General features: G+C 37.4%; 1 protein-coding gene across 9 annotated transcripts in view; it reads right to left on the minus strand.

Annotated features, from left to right (window-relative positions):
- The window catches only part of TENM1 (teneurin transmembrane protein 1), a 918,261-nt gene that overhangs the window by 883,551 nt on the left and 11,933 nt on the right, over nt 1-22,777 (minus strand). For all 9 annotated transcript variants that reach the window (XM_044937195.2, XM_044937198.2, XM_006065013.4 and 6 more), the window contains exon 2: nt 15,903-15,969. The gene's annotated coding sequence lies outside the window, so the exon portion shown is untranslated. The remainder of the gene's footprint in view (nt 1-15,902; nt 15,970-22,777) is intronic.

Below are 22,777 nucleotides of genomic sequence, written 5' to 3' on the forward strand. Positions count from 1 at the left end.
GCATTAGATGACAACAGAAAATGACTTCTGGGGAGGGAGAGGCATAAAACCAGAATACCATTTCTATTATAGACTTTGTGTTATAGAAATGAGTTACGTCATCCTATACCCAGGGAGCAAGATTTCCCCAGAAGTATAATTGAACTTGTTTTATAAGTGAATTATATTTTTTTCTTTTTTCAAAATTAGCCAATGGTTAACAAAAATGGCACTGCCCACCAGAGACTATACTGAGACTGGTCCTCTGAAAGATAGTTTCTTCTGTTTTTACATGCTAATCCCTGACACACAGAAACAATTTTAATTTATGTTCTGGCAGCATCTGAGCCACAAGAAACTGAGGCTACCGACATCTGGCTTGATAAACCACATAGCTGTAAGCAAGTTTATAAATTAAATTATTTAAGTATCCCCATTTAATTTCCAGCATCTCTAAGGACAGGATGACAGACTGAAATGTGTCAAACTCAAAGAAAGCAGCCTAAACTCATCTCAAACATGACACTTAAAGCAATTCAATACCATTCCACATTTCACAAACAGACATGAAAACACATTTCACTCCATCAATATAATTTGTAGTACCCAAGCAAAATCATGCCATGATATCCCATAAGAAGCATAATTTAGAATGGACATAAATTTTACTTAAAGATTCAATTATTACATTAAATATATGACTATGTGGAAAAATCTCAGTGTGTTTGGTACAATCCTCTAAGTCTAATATATTAGAATGAATGAGGCAAGACATCAGGAGATTTTTGTTCTCCCATTTGGGGACAGCATAGTTATCAGTATCATTGTCATTTATTGATTAAGTCATCCAAAATACATTTGTAAATACTTACTAGATGCTAGATGCTGGGGTCCAGCAGTGAATAAAGTTTATATGGTCTCCACCATCATGAAGATTATTATCTCACCATCACTAAATAAAATGTACTGATTGTCCTTCTAAAGCATTGGAACTCATTAATTCAGGATCAATTTAAATCCCTTTCCCCCTAGTAGCTCACAAAAGATATATAATACTTGCTCTGATAAAATATATACACTTGGCTACAAAAGGAACAGTGCACACATGCAGGAAAAGAAGGACTCCAAAAAATCTGGTTCCAAAAGTGACTTGCTCACTGTCGCTAGAGGTAGGAGGGAACTCACACCTCAGTCAATCACAAAACCAAAATACACTGAGTTCCTGCTATGGACAGAGCTACATACTAAGCTGTAGTAGGGGACTAATAAGCAAGATGCTAAACTGTCTAAACTAGAGGTAAACCTCATGGCAGCGATACAAAAAAGAAAGGAGGGAAGTGAAAGACATTATGAAGCACCAATGGGACACACTGGTTGATTATATATAGAGAGTAAAGTATCAATACAAGAAAGGGGCAAAGAAAACTTCAAGATTTTAAGCCTGGGTAGCTGGAAGAATAAAGAAATTACTGACAGAAAGTGAGAAGGTGAATAGGGGATCCAACCTCAGAAAGATGATGACCTCACCATTAGAAACACAACGCATTTCTGATATCTGTAGACTACTCAAGTATACATGTGTGGCAGGAAGTTGGAGATATGGGACCATAGTACAGGAAATAGATATTTAAAAATCATTTACATAAGAAATGGTAGTTAGATTCATAAAAGTAGACAAAATCTCCAAGGAAGAAAAGGCAGAGAGAAAAAAATAATAATGGATCTTGGGTATATCTACAGTTTGAGTATAAGAAACAGAAAATAATGCAGGAAGAAATATCCATTTTCTTTCTTTCATTTTAGCCATGTCATGCAGCTTGTGGGATCTTAGTTCTCCAACCAGGCAGCAAATTCCCTTACCCCCTGCAGTGAAAGCATGGAGTCCCAACCACTGGGCCACTACGGAAGTACTAAAATCTCCATTTTCTTTACTCAAGGAAACTTCACAGGAAATGAACAATATTGACATCAGGCAAAGAGAAGACAAGTTCTAGAATGGTGAAACGAGTAGGCAAAGGATTCGAGGACACAAGAAAACCAAGTTATTCTGATTCATTTTTTTCTTTCTTTCTATTCAGGCTAATGAAAACATTTTAAAGACTTATTTCAGAATATACCTACTAGAATCATCCTTTAGAGGGGTAACACTGGGCTCCTTTAGTAGGTAGCACCAGTGGTAAAGAACCCACCTGCCAATGCAGGAGACTTAAGAGACATGGGTTTGATCCCTAGGTCGGGAAGGTCCCCTGGAGAAGGGCATGGCAACCCACTCCAGTATTCTTGCCTGGAGAATCCCATGGACAGAGGAACCTGGAGGGCTACAGACCATAGGTTTGCAAAGTCAGACACAACTAAAGAGACTTACCACACACACAATAAAAGCACTCTGTGCAGGTGTCTGAAATTCATTTCCCGTATGAAAAGGTCCAGTCCAAGATTCAGATGCCTTAACTCAGGAGTTCCAATATGTGAGCACCCAAACAAGAAAAACAAGTCAGATTTTTTAAAACTTGATTTCTTTTCTTAGTTGATTTAGTAACAAATAGAGATATAAGTGGTGCTTCCCTGGTGATTAGAACAGTAAAGAATCTGCCTGCAATGTGAGAGACCCAGGTTTAATCCCTGAGCCAGGAAGATCCCCTGGAGGAGGGCATGGCAACCCACTCCAGTATTCTTGCCTGGAGAATTCCATGGACAGAGGAGCCTGGAGGGCTACAGTCCATGGGGTCGCAAAGAGTCAGACACGACTGAGTGACTTTCACTTTTAGAGACAAAATAGTAGCTGAAACCATATTCGTATACTGGCCATACCACTTACTTAACAAAGTAAAAAACACAAACTTGAGAATGAGAAGACAAAATATAAAATGAAGAAAGTACATTCACCCTCTTTTACTAAATGCCAAGAATGAGAAAAAAAGCTTCTATGTGTTTTGGCAAACTGGAAATTTAAGATGGGAAATCACTATTTAAGGAATAGTCTACGTGCAGCCCCCTTTCCAATTCGAGTCTTATCCAAAAGTATTATTATTAAAGAAATGATCTTAAGACACTGGAAGTAACTATCAATGCTACGCGGATATCAAATTATTCTAGCACAATTTTATTTATCTCAATGATAAAATGAAAAGTCACAGAAGGCAAAATGATAAAATAATCTACATTTCTCCAAAGAAGACATACAGATGGCTAACAAACACATGAAAAGATGCTCAACATCACTCATTATCCGAGAAATGCAAATCAAAACCACTATGAAGTACCATTTCACACCAGTCAGAATGGCTGCGATCCAAAAGTCTCCAAGTAATAAATGCTGGAGAGGGTGTGGAGAAAAGGGAACCCTCTTACACTGTTGGTGGGAATGCAAACTAGTACAGCCACTAGGGAGAACAGTGTGGAGATTCCTTAAAAAACTGGAAATAGAACTGCCTTATGATCCAGCAATCCCACTGCTGGGCATACACACTGAGGAAACCAGAAGGGAAAGAGACACGTGTACCCCAATGTTCATCGCAGCACTGTTTATAATAGCCAGGACATGGAAGCAACCTAGATGTCCATCAGCAGATGAATGGATAAGAAAGCAGTGGTACATATACACAATGGAGTATTACTCAGCCATTAAAAAGAATACATTTGAATCAGTTCTAATGAGGTGGATGAAACTGGAGCCTATTATACAGAGTGAAGTAAGCCAGAAAGAAAAACACCAATACAGTATACTAACGCATATATATGGAATTTAGAAAGATGGTAACAATAACCCTGTGTACGAGACAGCAAAAGAGACACTGATGTATAGAACAGTCTTATGGACTCTGTGGGAGAGGGAGAGGGTGGGAAGATTTGGGAGAATGGCATTGAAACATGTAAAATATCATGTATGAAATGAGTTGCCAGTCCAGGTTCGATGCACGATACTGGATGCTTGGGGCTGGTGCACTGGGACGACCCAGAGGGATGGTATGGGGAGGGAGGAGGGAGGAGGGTTCAGGATGGGGAACACATGTATACCTGTGGCGGATTCATTTTGATATTTGGCAAAACTAATACAATTATGTAAAGTTTAAAAATAAAATTAAATTTAAAAAAAAAAGTAAACTAAAAAAAAGAGAATAAAAAAAAAAAAGAAAAAAGAAATTTGACCTAAATTACATGGCATCCTTAAAATCAATGAGAAAAAAAAGAGGGTTGCACTAGTGTTCAGTAACTTCATTACCCTGGATGGCCCCAACAAACCTGGAAGAGTGCTAAGGAGGGCCTATGGTGAAACTAAGAAATGAGTAGTGGGAAAGGGAAACAGAAAAAGATGTATTGAGGAAAAAGAAAGAATAGAAGGAGGGGAAAGGAATGCCATGACAAAGGTACCCAATTAATATTTGTAAAGTGCTCAGAACAGTGCATGACCCACAAAAGCTATATATATATCAATCGATTCAGTCACTCAGTCGTGTCCGACTCTTTGCGACCCCATGGACTGCAGCAGGCCAGGCCACCCTGTCCGTCATCAACTCTCGGAGTTTACTCAAACACATGTCCTTTGAGTCGGTGATGCCATCCAACCATCTCATCCTCTGTTGTCCCCTTCTCCTCCTGCCTTCAATCTTTCCCAGCATCAGGGTCTTTTCCAATGAGTCAGTTCTTCACATCAGGTGGCCAAAATATTGGAGTTTCAGCTTCAACATCAGTCCTTCCAATGAATATTCAGGACTGATCTCCTTTAGGATGGACTGGTTGGATCTCCTTGCAGTTCAAGGGACTCGCAAGAGTCTTTTCCAATGCCACAGTTCAAAAGTATCAATTCCTCGGCACTCAGCTTTCTTTATAGTCCAACACTCACATCCATACATGACTACTGGAAAAACCATAGCCTTGACTAGACAGAGCTTTGTTGGCAAAGTAATGTCTCTGTTTTTTAATATGCTGTCTAGGTCGGTCATAACTTTCCTTCCAAGGAGTAAGAGTCTTTTAATTTCATGGCTGTAATCACCATCTGCAGTGATTTTGGAGCCCAAAAAAATAAAGTCTGACACTATTTCCCCATCTAATTGCCATGAAGTGATGGGACCAGATGCCATGATCTTAGTTTTCTGAATGTTGAGCTTTAAGCCAACTTTTTAATTCTTCTCTTTCATCAAGAGGCTCTTTAGTTCTTCTTTGCTTTCTGCCATAAGGGTGGTGTCATCTGCATATCTGAGGTTATTGATATTTATCCTGGAAATCTTGATAACAGCTTGTGCTTCATCCAGCCCAGTGTTTCTCATGATGTACTCTGCATATAAGTTAAATAAGCAGGGTGACAATATACAGACTTGATGTACTCCTTTTCCTATTTGGAACCAGTCTGTTGTTCCATGTCCAGTTCTAACTGTTGCTTCCTGACCTGCATATAGGTTTCTCAAGAGGCAGGTCAGGTGGTGTATATATATTTGCTAAATAAAGAATTCTATACTCATAACACTGACAATAGGACTCCCTTACCCTTTGTACAGTCATTCACATGTTTGAAAGCAGAAGCCTAGAGCAAATGATTTTTTGAGATCTCCTGCAGCTCAATTATTTCACAGCTCTATGTTTCCCATAATTTTAAGAGGTTTTGCTAGAGAAATTAACTGAGGGTATTTGTTGATGCATCAGAATCCTATTTTCTATGTCATCAGTTTCCGTTTTACCTAAGGGTATGCTAGAACTATTTCTTTGTTTATAGACAGTACTCATTTGGTAGATTTCCTAGAATTTGTGGGCCTTAGGTACTTCATCTAATACTAAACACATTAACAACTAGTATTCTTTAAACAGCCCATTCATTTATAAGGTAGCTCTGTCAGTAAGTTCTACTGTAAATCATTGGGTACGCTGAACTCTGTGTTCCCATCAGTAATGAAGTAGGCATTTTTATTCAAATGTAGCAGGATGTTCAGCTCCCAGGATAATGATTAAGCGAAGATCTCCTTTTTTATTCTGCAGACAAAGCAGATACCGTACTTACAGTTTAGACTCTCAGGGACAAAAATCTTAATGGAGGCCAAGATTTCCTCAGACTTTATGGAAATAACTTTTGAAAAAGTTTGCATTCTGTAGTCCCTCTCTATGGCAATTCTGATTTCTTTTTCCTGGGGTCAGAATATTCTTGACAGGCCTCCCACTCCCTTGCTATTCTTTAATAGTACTGTCATTTCCTCACTTCTCCTTCTAATGAATATTTCATCTGTCTGAAGGAATAATCATTGTGTGTTTACCAAATGACAAAATGACTTACAAAAATGTGCTTAACTGAAAATCAGCCTTTCTTAGAATTACCAGTCTTCTTTCTGCTCCTTTCTCCGCCTCCTCAAACTACTGTCAACAATAAAATGAGTAGTAACTTCATGTGCTCTCTTGTGATTAAAGCTATAAGCTTTATGCAAATTAGTACTCTTAGGTGGTATTCACATCATACAGTATGTAGATGTGAACTTACACCAGGGCATGCAAGTAAATGCATCTTTTATTTTGTGTTCATACACAGTATACAAAAGAGTCGAACATCAATCAGAGTGCTTTTGAACAAAGCAGTGTATAAAAATAAATAAAATTAAGAAGGGCATTGAAAACTTGTATACTTTACATGAATTATCATTGAAGGTTTACATCATACACTGTGAATTATATCCATCCCATTTAACCAGGTGTGAATTTTGCAAACAGGAAGAGAACAAATAAGTCATCTATTACACACAGTGATAGCCATGTCACTGAAAGTGTATCTTTTAAAATTAAAGTTCACATGCAGTCATCATACAGATGAGTCTGGGAGAAAATAGGTGGCTGATGTATTCTCAGAAAACAGCCATTTAAAATCATCTAAGTTGAATAGTTTCATCTGACATATGTCAGGCATCTAGCAAAAGTAGGGCAATACTTGAAGGTCACAAATTCAGTGTCTATCCTATAGAAAAGACCCTGACTACTTCAGATAGCGCACCACACAGCAAGGGATTACACGGTCCCTCTGTACTTATTTTAGAATTTTTGCCACTGATTTTTTTTTACCTTAAAAAATAATATACAGTGATTCTCCATATACTTTGGAACTATGTTAGGCTGAAGAAATAGTGATTTCAAATTTATTAAGGTGAGATGGAGTGCTGGACTTTGTCTCACCCAAAAGGTACTTTGTTGCATTCAGCTGTCAGGTTAACAATATTCTGGGACTGAAATAACACTCATAAAGAAGATCTGTTCAGAGAGATTTTCCAGAAACCCTAAGAGCAATTTTTATTAACTCTGATTCCATTTCCTAAACATCCAGTTTTGGCCTTTTTTTGGGAAATAATGGATGCATTTCAGATTATGGCTTATCTGTAAACACTTAGGGAAAACCCAAGGCTTTCTTATCAACTTTGTGATTGTGTGTGTGTGTGTGTTTCCTGGAGTAGAGGAATAAGTACCAACCACGCAATGCTTCCATTTTCCTTAAAAGACTGGCACTAAATGCTGCAAGAAAATGAATTGAATCTACAAACCAAGTATTTCTGCCTCCATATTAAGGTGAGTCTACAGTTTCATGGAACTCTAAGCTAACAAGTGAATTGAGAATCTATACATCTATATATCTCTGTCTGTCTGTCTTTATAAGGATATATTGTATGCCAGAAAAGATCAACTTGTACAACTGCCCCCTTGCAACAAAATCAAGTCAGTTTATTTCTTCTAGCTTAGTATCTGCTTCTCTAAGGTCTCATAGGCTCTATTTTATTCCTCATCTCACCATTGAATGTAGGTACTTCATTCTGTTGCAAGACCTTTTCTTTGCCTACTCTCAAACTTACAGAGATAGCTTGTAGCTTTGGTGAAAAATCTGACCATTACTGAAATAGGCCACACAAAAAAAAAGAAAAGAAGAAAAAAGAGCAACCTACATGATACTCTCTTACTCTCCCCTACTTAACAGCATGGACATTCTGCCATACTTTGATTTTTCTTTTTGGTGAAGCGGCAATTTAGAGAAAGGTAGGTCATAGGAGTGTTCAAGGGGAATTTAAAAATGAACGTGCTTTGGATTCACTGATCTATACTATAAAAAGGATGATTGTCAGCTATGAGCAAATTTAAAACTAAGAAATCCTTATAGGATTGACTGCAAATATATAGGAAGTCACTAGATGAAAGTTCAATGTAACTACATCTGGACCTGTATCTTGACTATTTTGATTTTATACAAAGAAAGATGATGACCAAACTGATATAAGGAGATAGACTTATTTTAAATTAAAAAAAAAACACTAAAAAACCCTAAAGCTTTCCATTTTTTGAGATTCTCTCATTTGGATGTTCCATAGTCTTCAAAAACAAGTAGGTATAAAATGGAACTCAACCTCCCTCACCTAGACTCCTACTTTCCCTTCCATCACCAAGGCAAATAAATGGGATTAGGGTGGGTGGGGTATGGTTGGAAAAAAACAGTGCAAAAGTACAGGGTCAAGATATCTAAAAATGGGCCCAGGACCTGACTACAAATCCTACTTAAAGACCCTCCCTTGGGTCATGAAAAAAAATTTTCAACTCAGCCTAAACTTGATCTCAGTAACAGTGAATGGTATTACCTTCCATTTAGACTTCCAAGTCAGAAACCTTCCCCTTACTCCCCATATCTACTGAGTGATTCATGCCTATCAGTTCTACAAAGTTAGCACATCTCAAATCTCAAGATCCTCAAACTGTAGTCCCTGGACCCATGGCATCAGCATCCTCTGAGAACTTGCTAGAAATGCAAATTATTGGGCCCTACCTCATACTAACTGAAGCAGAAACTCAAGAGTAGGGTCTAGCAATTTGCAATTTACCAAGTCCTACAACACACCCTCAAGTTTGAGAACCACTGTTTTCAACCTATCCCTTTATCATTGTTCCCACTGGTAGTAGCCATCTGGCCCTTGTCATCTCTCATCTGACCTATTTTAACAGTTTCCTAAATGACTTCCTGGCCATCAGAAGTTCTTCCCCCTCCAATCCATTCTTCATACTATCACCTGGGTGAACCCTCTATATCACAAATATGGTTATTAAAGTCCTTCTCTCGTTCCTCTATGACTATAGAAGCAGCTTTTAAGCCATGTTCCTAGGTAAACTGGTTTTAAGGGTTGCCTATCAGACAAGATAAAAGCTCAGTGGGTAGTACAACAAACTTCAAAGTTCATAAGTAGAGTTAGAAAACCACTGGCTTCCTGGAAAAAGGAGATGTTCTTACGCCAGATAAGTCCCTCTTCATCTGTCCCTAGCCTACCTCTGCAGCCTCATGTTCTCTCATGTCTGCCTTCTACATCACCCTTTTGCTGAAGAGGATGATTGCTGTTCCTCTAAGAGACCAGGCTATTTCATGTTTTTGTGTCACTGCTTCTTTTGCATAGAACGTCTGCCCATCCCCACCATTTGTTCATCAGATGAAATCAAATTGCTAATCCCTACCCACCTTACCAGTGTATATTTACAGACTATCTCTAGTACTAGCATTCAGTTCAGTTCAGTTCAGTCACTCAGTCGTGTCCGACTCTTTGTGACCCCATGAATCGCAGCATGCCAGGCCTCCCTGTCCATCACCAACTCCCAGAGTTCACTCAGACTCATGTCCATCGAGTCAGTGATGCCATCCAGCCATCTCATCCTCTGTCGTCCCCTTCTCCTCCTGCCCCCAATCCCTCCCAGCATCAGAGTCTTTTCCAATGAGTCAACTCTTCAAATGAGGTGGCCAAAGTACTGGAGTTTCAGCTTTAGCATCATTCCTTCCAAAGAAATCCCAGGGCTGATCTCCTTCAGAATGGATTGGTTGGATCTCCTTGCAGTTCAAGGGACTCTCAAGAGTCTTCTCCAACACCACAGTTCAAAAGCATCAATTCTTTGGCGCTCAGCCTTCTTCCCAGTCCAACTCTCACATCCATACATGACCACTGGAAAAACCATAGCCTTGACTAGACGGACCTTTGTTGACAAAGTAATGTCTCTGCTTTTCAACATGCTATCTAGGTTGGTCATAACTTTCCTTCCAAGGAGTAAGCGTCTTTTAATTTCATGGCTGCAGTCACCATCTGCAGTGATTTTGGAGCCCCCAAAAATAAACTCTGACACTGTTTCCACTGTTTTCCCATCTATTTCCCATGAAGTGATGGGACCGGATGCCATGATCTTCGTTTTCTGAATGTTGAGCTTTAAGCCAACTTTTTCACTCTCTACTTTCACTTTCATCAAGAGGCTTTTGAGTTCCTCTTCACTTTCTGCCATAAGGGTGGTGTCATCTGCATATCTGAGGTTATTGATATTTCTCCCAGCAATCTTGATTCCAGCGTGTGTTTCTTCCAGTCCAGCATTTCTCATGATGTACTCTGCATATAATTTAAATAAGCAGGGAGACAATATACAGCCTTGATGTACTCCTTTTCCTATTTGGAACCTGTCTGTTGTTCCATGTCCAGTTCTAACTGTACAAAAAAGATCTTCACGACCCAGATAATCATGATGGTGTGATCACTCACCTAGAGCCAGACATCCTGGAATGTGAAGTCAAGTGGGCCTTAGCAAGCATCAGTACGAACAAAGCTAGTGGAGGTGATGGAATTCCAGTGGAGCTATTTCAAATCCTGAAAGATGATGCTGTGAAAGTGCTGCACTCAATATGCCAGCAAATTTGGAAAACTCAGCAGTGGCCACAGGACTGGAAAAGGTCCGTTTTCATTCCAATCCCAAAGAAAGGCAATGCCAAAGAATGCTCAAACTACCGCACAATTGTACTCATCTCACACGCTAGTAAAGTAATGCTCAAAATTCTCCAAGCCAGGCTTCATCAATATGTGAACCGTGAACTTCGGGTTAAGCTGGTTTTAGAAAAGGCAGAGGAACCAGAGATCAAATTGCCAACATCCGCTGGATCATGGGAAAAGCAAGAGAGTTCCAGAAAACCATCTACTTATGCTTTATTGACTATGAGAAAACCTTTGACTGAGTGGATCACAACAAACTGTGGAAAATTCTGAAAGAGATGGGAATACCAGACCATCTGACCTGCCTCTTGAGAAATCTGTACACAGGTCAGGAAGCAACAGTACTAGCATTACTTTCTTCATTAAAACTTTTCAGATGCCTGCTTCTTATCCTTGTGCTAGATGGACTTGATTAACCCTCCTGCTTTGTGCCCTAAGCGTGGTAGTTGGAGTGATAATATTTATAAAGGATGTACAATTTTGTATACCAGCCACCATGTAGAGTTCTTTATGTGTCACATGCAGGCTATTTTAAACTTCACAAGTCTATGAGGTATTAAGTCTAATTATTATTTCATTTTAGAGGAGGGAAAACTGAAGTTAGAAAGATTATGCTTATTCTACTTACCCAAGGTGTACAGCCAATATATGGCAGAATTGGATCATCTCACCATTTAAACTCCAAAGTATTTGCTCTTAACTACTACAGCACAGGGACCAGGATCAGATCACACAAGTCAAGTAAGCAAGGAATAAGACAACAGTGGATGGCAGACACTATGGAATTGAATAGAGCACTCAAGCTATAAACATTTTGAAAAGGAAGGGGAGAGGAGAAGAGTCCCAAGTTGCAAACAAAATATGTCTGAGGACTGATCCTGAGCAGTAGGCCACTAGCTTTAGACTCCTATACTTTAGACTCCATACTACATTCAATTTCCAACTTTATGCTTGTCATAAAGCCCCTACTAGGGTAATTTATTACGACAGTAGTGCCTATATCTTTCTCACTGCTGTAGGTACCCCATGAAAGAATTTTCTAGTCATCACCTATCCACAAAGTCTTGCATCCTAGACTTCAAGGCAGGAGGATGACAGATAAGGGGATGGGAGGAAGAGGCATCAGTGTTCTATAGAAGGAGAGGGAAAGAGGGCTACATTCTCCCTGAGACTCATGGTGGGAGCAACAGAGAATTGTCAGGTGTCTCAGGGATCTCATAAGTGATTGTACTTCAACCAAAGAGGGGCCTGATATGGATATCTAGGAAAAATAATCACTAGACAAATATCTTTGTGTACCAAGATCAGCATGAACCATCCTTTTAGCCACAGCAATTGCTAACAACTAGAGAATTCTCCCCAAATTTTCTGTACTGGGAAAACCTCACGACACTAGTTTTCTATTGCCGTTGTAATAAACAACCACAGACTTGGTGGCATAAAACAACACAGGTTCATCTTACAGTTCTCTAAGTCAGAAGTCTGAAATGGGTCTTGATGGGCTAAAATCAAGGTGTAAGCACAACTACATTCCTTTCTAGAGTCTCTTGTAGATAACCCTTTTCCTTATCCTTTTCAGTTTCTAGAGGCTTCGCCCCATTCTTTGGCTCATGGCCACTGTCTTCTCATGCTGCCATTTCTCTGGTTCTCTCTCTTCTGCCTCCTCCCTGTTCCACTTTTAAGGATCCTTGCTATTACATTGAGTTTACCAGTTAACTAGGATATCTCCTGTTCTATAAGCTCAGCTGAATAACAACCTTACCCAGCTGCAATCTTCATTCCCTTTGTCATGTGATGCAACATATTCACAGGTTCCAGGGATTAGAACATGGACATCTTTGGGGGTATTCTACCTACCAGGACCAGTGATTCTTACAGATTTTTTGAGTGGGGGCTATTTGAGATTATATATCTCATTGTCCTATTTGATTAGGTTTCTGATATGTGAAGCTCTTTAAATTTAGAAAAAGAATATGAATGCCATGAGCAAATAAATTCATATGCAATCCACATATACAATACTTGATTATTTTACCTCTTTCTATATAGGTCAGTCCTCACGTCTCTACCAATAGTTTGTGATTGGGGACCATCACAAACTCAAAAATCAATCCCTCATTGATTTTTGTTTCCCCAGCAACTAGCACCATGCCTGGCACATTGTAAAAATGTATAGCTTATCACAGTAATAAATAAATGAAAAATGCTTCCTCTGGGAAAGAAGTCATAGAGTTGCATTTGTTACATATTTTAGAGCTGTACATATCTCGAAAACGGAATCTAGTGCTAAAAAGGGAGAAGGAAGCTGAACATATACAATTTTTAAAAATCTATTTAAAATAGATATCAGAGGTATTTTAAAATTATTTCTAAAATGGATCATTCATCAGTGGAATAAGGAGCAAAAGAAAGGGAACTGTTTCCCTAAACTATATGAATTCTTACTTATATTTCATTTCAAATCAATAAGAGGAAAGTCACTTCTAAAACACTGTGATTGATGAACTTCATCTTCCACTACTTATCTTGGTTTGATCAGAATAGACATCTTTATATAGTATTAGAATTGTTGACATTTTATTGCATTACCATATCTCATTATTATATATTAAATGCTATTATTTATGGCTACTGTTAATCTGATGTGAGACAGAAAAATTATCAAAGGATTGGCATCTCAGGAATAGGCATTTTTAGGGATGAAGTTTTCTTGCTTGGAGAATCCCAGGGACAGTGGAGCCTGGTGGGCTGCCGTCTATGGGGTTGTATACAGTCAGACACGACTGAAGCGACTTAGCAGCAGCAGGAGCAGCAGGGATGAAGGACTGACTAGGAAAAGTCAATGGTCCTTCAGCTGCCCCTCAGATCATTAACTCCATGTGGTTCTTTACTCCCAGGCACTGTCCTGTGCCCAGGGTGTTACTGCTGTGATATGTAGATGATGGAGCATATATTTTAAGTGCTTTAATATGAACTCAATGCTCATGAAGGGTGCCAGATCAAAACACTGGAGTCTGAAGTCATCAGGTTATGCACTTGACTGGTTCCAAGTTTCAGAGAGATACTTAACTTTGAATGACCACCTTGCAAGAGGGAAAAAACATACAGTTCTGCTGAACTTCAAGAGATAGAGGAGAAGTACAACAACATCCCAAAGTTAAGCATTTTATCAAAAAGGAAAAAGAGACTACTAACTAACTGAACTTCTACTTGAATCAATTTAGTATAACACCAATACTGGTGTGCATGGTGGGGGGTAGGGGGAAGTGGCTAGTGCTGTTAGCATACACAATTGCTTTTAGATAAAAAGTAAATAAATGCCCTATTACCAATGCACTAAAGCACTTAAACAAGCAGCAATCTTTTTAACAACTGGTGTGTGTATTTCAAGTTAATGGCTAATCTTGACTCCATTTTGCATACTTGAGAAGAGCCCTTAATTTTATAGAAGTCATCGACCGCTTTAGCATGAAAAAGGTTTTGTTATAGATGTGATAAAACCAAGACTCAGAGCAAATAGGTGACCTAGGAGGACCATATCACTCTTGTAAGACTGGGAATAGATCCTATGTTTTCTGATTGACAAACAAGGGCTTTTCTACTATACCATGTTGTCTCTCTAAGGAAGGAAAAGCAGCTGCTCTCTGAACCTTTTAAATATTTAGTGTCAATTATTTTCATAAGTGTGCATTCTTTTGGCCTGCTAGGCATTTTTCCTCCATTTGGACCTATTCATTCACATTAGCTTTGCAAGACTATAATTGTTCACACATTTAAACCTTTTTAGTATGAAAAAAATACCTTTCAGTTAATATTACACAACTAGCAGACTCACAATTCCCAAATTAAGAAAATTATTTTCTGGATTGAATGACACATCTTCCTTCCCAGTAAGTTTCTCTTTTAATGTCATTTTATTTTCTGATCTTACTTTTTTTCCCATAGTGAAATGAGTTTTTTGGCAATGGTATTTCCTTAAAGACAGTACCTCTAGAACAATGGCAAATAGAACTATATGCATAGTTAAAACTGACAAATCTATTTTAAATTCCCATAACAGACTAATTTCAATTAACTGAAACCCAATTAAAAAACTCTTAATGCACTTCTACTGTGTTTTTTGAAGGACAGTGCAAATTCCAAGACTTTAAAGATTTCATTTTTATGTAATTTCATTATTTAATGTTCTTTAAAGAAAGCATGAAGTGATTCCAAAAATATCACAAATACAGATCATTCTTTTGATTTTTTTATAAGTGGGGTGAGAATTAATATTTGAATCACGATGCATAGCACTGCCAGATACAGGTATTGAAGCAAAAAAGTCACTGCTTCCTATTTCGTACTTACTAAAAACTTAACATTGATTAATATTTTTAATAAGAATGAAGCTCATTCTTTTAATAAGAATTAAGAGGGAAATCTTTTAGGTAACCAAAGATTTTGATTAATCTGAAAATCTCTCTCATCTTGCCACATTTTCTCACATATTCCATCTAACACAGGACGGCATATAGAAGCAATCACTTTTTCTCAATATTCCAGGTGAATTCTATCTATGTTGGCATATTTACCAAATGAAAAGTCACAATGACTTCTAACCAGTATGGTTTCACAGATGGATAGATGAAAAGAAGGAAATATGGAAGAGTAAATAAATTAATGCAGTACTATGACAATACAGACATTTTACTTTGAACTTTCCTAAACAATTAAAACATTCATTTCAGGAGGCAACTATTTATTTTGTCATTAAAGCAGTATTATCTGTATGGAAATATTTTTGCCATTATTATGGAGAAAGGCCATGTTTATTTGCAGTCAGCAGTAACTACTAAATGGTTTAGTATACAGCCTCAATGGCCACTGTTATTCCCTTGTACTCTGCAGATGCCCCCATTAATTAAGGAGTCTCTTGGTTTTAGCAATTGTGTGTGGAAAAGGTCACAGAATCATTCAAACACAGAGGGCAGCCTGTACATTTGGATTTGCAAAGACTCAAACAATTATGGAGTACAGACACAAGATTATCTATACAATAGCCAAATTTTAAGTTTAAAACAATGCATTTCGTTTACATAGTACTCAATAAACATAACATTATTAAGGTGGAACATTCTGTTCTTTTCACATCATATATGTGTGTGTTCAATTTCCAAAGTAAGTTTCAGTGTAGAATGTACATACCTTGATAGATCCAGAAGTTATGAGAATCGAAAAGGAGACAGCTGAATAAAGGTCACCCTTGTAATTCCTGTAAACAAATTAGGCCAAATTATCCTTCAAACATATGTACAAGCAGGTCCAAAGTAGTCCTTACATGAGGGAAAGGAGAGAGACGTGTAGGGTGGGGGTGGGAGTGGGCATGGGAGTTGTGAATAAAAGGCTTCATTTTCTAATTCACAAAGGATAAAGGGGTCGGTTTTTTAAGAGATCTGCTTGAAACACCAAACAATTATATTAACTATGCTGCTAATAATTTCTTAATTATGAATGAGTAGACATGAAGGGCTATGGAATTCTCACCCACAAAGACTCTCCCAAATTAATACTATTTAATTTTCACTCAATATACCACTCATTTGGAGATGAAATACCCACAATTTCAAGATCTTTTCACCAATGTAGACAATTTATAACAATCACAATTTCTTATATTAAGATAGTCCTTTACAATCTACATAAAACTTTCATATACACATTTCATTTAATTCTCAGAACAACCTTGTTATAAGATTAGGCAAGTGAGTCCCGGAGAGGTGAAATTGCCTGCGTAAAGTCACATAATGTGGTAGGTGGCAAAGCCAGCACTAGAACCCGTGTCCCCTCACTTTGGTTTCCCAAGTTCTACACAACTTTCTTTATTCAAGTTATAAGATAGAGTATATGTCTTCATGTGCACACTTGTGAGCATGTGTGCTGAGTCATGTCTAACTCTGCAACCCTATGGACTGTGTCACCTGCCAGACTCCTCTGTCCATGGGATTTCCCAGGCAAGAATACTGGAGTGGGTTGCCATTTCCTTCTTCAGGGGATCTTCCCCACCCAGGGACTGAACCTGCATCTCTTGCATCTCCTGCATTGCAGGCAGATTCTTTACGACTAGCACCATCTGGGAAGCCCACAAATGTGCACACTTGGTACTGGGGAATAGGGCAGGAAGTGTACCCTGTGATGAACCCCATTAATTTACTCCACTTGACAGACTTCTCCCTCTAATTGATATAGGGCCTTATATGAAGTCACATAGATGTTTAACATAAGAACTGTATCTTTTTTTCAGCGTTTTGTGTTGGGTTATAGCCAATTAACAATGCTGTGATAGTTTCAGGTGGACAGTGAAGGGACTCAGCCATATGTATACATGTATCCATTCTCCCCCAAACTCCCCTCCCATCCAGGCTGCCACATAACATTGAGCAGAGTTCCCTGTGTTATACAGTAGGTCCTTGTTGGTTATCCATTTTAAATATAGCACATGCCCATCTCAAACTCCTTAACTATCCAATCCTTAACTCCCCTCAGCAACCATAAGTTCATTCTCTAAGTCTGAGTTTCTTTCTGTTCTGTAAGTTCATTTGTATCATTTCTTTTTAAATTTCACATATAAGGATGTCATATGATACTTCTCCTTCAGTAGTAATGTAAACTGGTACAGTATTTTTGGAGGGCAACTTGGCAATAGGTACCAAAAGCCTAAAAAATATGCACTCCCTTCAATCCATTTATTCCATGTTTATATATTTATAAGGCAATTATCAGAGCTGTGTATACAAAGAAGTATATATAAGAATTTTTTCATGCTTTTTTAATATAAATATTGGAAATTACCTAATGCCCAATAATTGGAGTTTGGTGAAATATATCAAGGAACAACTATATGTTTTACTAAGAAGCCATTAAATATGATATGAGAACTGTTAGGATATTAATTATCATTCCATATCATCTCTACCTATGGCTTTAATTTGCTGCTTTTAAATCATACACTGGAAGAATTGAGGAAGAGGAGAATTACATTTTTTTTTACATTTTTGATTGCTTTTTCAGCTGTGTCTCTGACTCTCTCTGTATCTTCATCTCTGTGTGTATACATATATAATATACTTTACTGACATAGACATATATTAATAATATATTGATAAATGAAAAAACCATATTATTTCTAATATTTCTAAAATGAACTTATATCACCCATATAATAAAAAGCTATATGTTTTAAATCCTTCAAAAATCCATTTTAGAAAATGCATTGTGGTAAATTAAAGCAAAAGAAAAAGAAAAGGAAAATATTAACATTTTAGTACTTTATGATTGGCATTTCATTAACCTGATGGCCCCAATTTATCAATTAAGTAATTCCCAAACTCATCTTTTTTAATATTTGAGGCAAAAGTCTCAGTAATAAGGGCAAACAATTTAAATTTTCTACACAGTTAATCAAGACAGAAGACAATATCTAAAAGCAATTTTTTAAAAAAAATGTAGGTCAATAACATCATTGTCACCTTTGACAAAGATCACCAAGGTGACCTTGCAATGATAATAGAGTATAATATTATTAGTAATGATCTCCATATCCAATACACTATATATATAAATCATTTGTAATAGACTAGAGTGGTGCTCTTGATTGGCTGCAGTCTAATTGCCCAATGTGCATTTTTCATCACTGTTTATGTTGCTCAAAAAAGACATGCTTCTGCTCAAGTGTTCATGTAGTTCCACAATAGTGCAAAGTTAGAATCTTTTAAGGAAATACATTTCAGAAAGTACTTAGATCTAGACTACAAAAAGTATTTCTGGCTCTTCTGCCACATATACCAGAGCCAGTCTGTAGAAATTGGCTTCATACTCATCAAGCTGATTCTGCAAGGCAGCTAGCAAAATTGCTTTAAAAATCGGACTGTCCTATATGCAGCATTTCGCCTGGGTGAGATACACAGAGGACTGGGAAGCAAAAGAGCTTTAAAATCAGATAGCTCTTCTCTGCTCGCTTATTAATTGCCTTCTGACTGAGCCTTTACGAGCCTATCTTCCCCCTTATGATTAGCGAAGGCCAGTTCACACAATCTATGTAAGATACCCCGAGTCACTTGCCATCACTTACCAGTTCCCAACATGTACCACTTCCCTTACCTTTTACCTCTTTGTTCGACTCAATAATTCATTACCACAAAAAAAAAAAAAAAAAAAAAAAAAACTGCTGACTATCTTAATACTGCATGAAGGCTAGCTACCCTTAGAGGAAAAAAAAAAAAAAATGTTTGACAGGGCCATCATTGAACACAACCAGATGATGCATAACAGAGGCAAAAACAGCAGGAGCCACAAATGTTAGAAATGCGTCTTATAGAACTATTGGTTTTGGAGGTAGGCTAGAGCCTATAAGAAGAGTACTAAATCCAAATTTGAAAAGCTCATTAAGAGATCATCTAACCTAAGCTTTCATTAGTGCTACTGCCTCTTGTTTGGGCCCACCTAGAGAATAATATTCTACATCCTTCAGTTCTCAGCTTCTTAAAATGAAACTACCATCTGAGATTGACTAAGGATATAAAATGCATAAATTGGAGGTGAGCAGAAGAAAGGTCTAAAAATCTGGCTCAAAAAAAAGGACTTCCCTGGTGGCTCAGCTGGTAAAGAATCTGCCTGCAATGCGGGAGAAGACCTGGGTTCAATCCCTGGGTTGGGAAGATCCCTTGTACTCATATGTATTAATTTGAACATGCTTATATGTGTATATGGCTAGATCTCTTTCTCAGATGCATTTAAAAAGTATAACTCCTACTCATTTAGAAAATGGGGCTTTTTAAATTTGTTTTTCAATAATTACTCAATTACAAACTATAACTAAAACACCAAAACACCTATATTAACACTATACTTTCAAAGGACTTTGGGATGCATATAAGTCACACATTATTATACTGATGAGAATATCTTTTACAATTGCTACACATGCTTTGAAAATCCTAATGCTTTTTTTCTAATGGGACATTTACTCAAAGACCTTGTAGAAAATAACTGTGTTAATAACAGAGAGTTTCCCCATTACAATGATCAGTGTTCTCAGACAATTAATGCTGCAGCACTCTATTGTCACTTTCTTCCTCAGGGCCAGGATAACTTCTAGGTTTACATTATTGGCTTCAGCTTTTTTTTCTGGCAATATGGGAATCTCTAATGATGAGACCTGCCAAAACTTGTCAATGCTATTTTTCTTCTTTTCCATTAGAGGTGACTGTGGCTGAATAGCCAAGTAATCTATAGTCTAACTACACTTAATTGTTTGTACTACATGACATGAAGAAATATAGTGAGTAATCACTTCTGTTTTACATGAAGTGAATTGCTAGTGCTTTCCACAGCAATATGAAGAAGCCTTAACTTGCCTAATCTCCCTCGAACACCCTGTTTAAATCCTAACATGATAAACTCAACCCTCCTTGATTCTCCAGTGAATGAAGACTAGATTGGATCAGTGGATCTCAATTATTTTCCCTGGCTGTAGAACTCTTCAAAATAAAGCAGCCACACAAAAGTTGGCCCCAATTACAATTGGTGTATTCCTCAAGGACAATAGGTTTATTCTCGTTATTTATTACCTAAACTTCACTTCTAATGTGGAAACACAATTTATATTTGTGTTTTTGCTTCCTCTTTGTTTCATAAATGTATTTTTTTTCTGTAATGAAAATTATATAGACTTATTTTAGAAAATCTCAAAAATACAGAAAGGAAAAACATCACCTATTACCTACCTCCTCTAAACAGAGATAATTATTTGGGGTATTAATCTTTTTCCAGTCATTTTTTCTTTCTTACATATTGGGTATATATAACTGTGTATTCTGCTTCATTATTTGATAGTGTAACATTAAACGTTCTCCTTTTATCATAAAATATTACATTGTCTATACTTATCATAAATCACTTAGCAATTCCCTTGCTGAATATTTAAGTTTCTTCATTTTTTTCACTCTTACAAATAATGCTTGGTGAAAATCTTTGCCAAATAAAGCTTTTGCTGCTTTTTTGCACTCTTTCTTTAGGACAAAATCCCCAGAGGTAGAATTACTGGGTCAACTGGTATGAGCATTTTTAAGGCTTTTGGCTGCAAGCTGCCAAATCCATACCAACTAACATTTCATCATGTCCTTATTATTCATTCATTTATTCAACCAATTCCTATTAAACATCTACTATGTACCAGGCTCTGTGCTAGGTGACATGAATGCAAAACAGATACCCAGTCCATGCAGCGAGCAAAACAGACACCAAGTCCATGCCCTCAGGGATCTTATATATTAGTAGATTTGATAAATATAAATAAACATAGAGTGATACCAAATAGTGATGAGCAATATGAGGGAAAAACAGAAGCAGATAAAGGCATACAGAGGACTCATTACATAGGATGGCCATGGAATATCTCTATGATGAAGGAAAACTTGTTCAAAGTAAGAAAATTCATTTTGGGCAGAGGGAATAGCAAGTGCAAAGGCCCTGGGAGACAAAAGTGCATGGCATGTTTAAGGAACAGAATGGAAGGTAGGGTGGCTAGAATGTTATGAGCAAAATTTGGCCGGCAGAATAGAAGGATATGAAATCAGATATATAAGGATATATATATACTAAATATATATATATATACTAATATATATACTAGATATATACACACACACACACACACTAATCCTGCAGGACTGTGTAGGACATGGTAAAGATTTGTAAAATTTTATTTTATGTGTGATAACAAGCCAGCCATCAGAGGGTAGAGAGTGGGGAAATCACAAGATCTTATTTATTTTTTTAAAGGATCAACCTAGTTGCTGTGTGGAAAACTATGTAGGGTCAAAAATGTATATAAGGGCATAAATTAGAAGGCCATTTCAGTAGTGTAGGTGAGAGACAGTGGCTTAGACTGAGAGGAAAATGATTCAAAGGATATGGCTTGAAGGTATAGTAATGTCAGGTGTGAAAAAAGAAGAATCAAGAAAACTCTGAAGTTTGGGTCTTGAGCAATTACACCAAGTGTCATCTTACAAAACAAAACTCTTTGTATTTATTTTTTCTAATCTGCATTTATTTTGATTATTGGAGATTGAGCTTTTTTCATGCTTACTAGCCATTTGAATTTCCTTTAATGAATTAGTTTCCCAAGTCTTTGCTCAGATGGCACTTTTAAAACCCTTTCCTCCCTAAGCTTTTATTTCATTATTTCCTGGTTCGCCTTCTACCTCTCTGACTTTATTCTTTCTTGACTTGTTCTCTCTTGAACATTCCTCGTATTTCACCACCGTTTTAAGTTCAGTGTGTCTGGAGATTTCATCCTTACTTCTCTTCTTACTCTACATATACTCTCTAGGTGAACTCACCTTCCTATGATTTCAACTACTACATTGACTGATGACACACAAATCTTTTTCCAGACCTGATCTTCAGATCTGCAATTTCCATATGTGACAAATCATCTCTATCAGGAAGTCTAGATAGTGTCTCATATTAAGTAAATTCAAACATTAACCTGATTATCCCCATCAAAACTGGCTTTTTCTTCTATGTTCCCTGTATTGCTTAACAGCATTACACAATTTTCCAAGCCAAAAGCCTTAGTGTCATTTCTCCCTTTTCCTTAGCCTTTAAAGGTAATCGATTTCCATGTCCCAAATGCTGTTACCTTATGAGTAGCTTTCAAAATTTTCCCTCTCCTTTCCATCTTTGCTGTCCCTGCCATGGTTCACACCCTCATAATTGCAACACAGTCCCTTAATGTACTCTTCATGGACTTCAATCCATCCTTCATACTGGCTGCCATCTTTCTAAAACTCAAAGTTGGTGACCTGCCCCCCTCACTTTAAAGCCCCTCATCTAATTCAGTAGATTCTGCTACAGTGCAGTACACTGTGTGATTTTGGATAAAAATCATAAAAACCACAATTCTCCAGGATTTTCTTTCCATGCAGGAATATACTAACACACTCAGTCATTCAACAAATATGTACTAAGCCTCCTCTGTGTGTCAGGCACACAGAAGGAAATAAGACATTATCCCTGAC

Source organism: Bubalus bubalis, chromosome X (assembly GCF_019923935.1).
Source record: "Bubalus bubalis isolate 160015118507 breed Murrah chromosome X, NDDB_SH_1, whole genome shotgun sequence".
Lineage (NCBI taxonomy): Eukaryota > Metazoa > Chordata > Mammalia > Artiodactyla > Bovidae > Bubalus > Bubalus bubalis.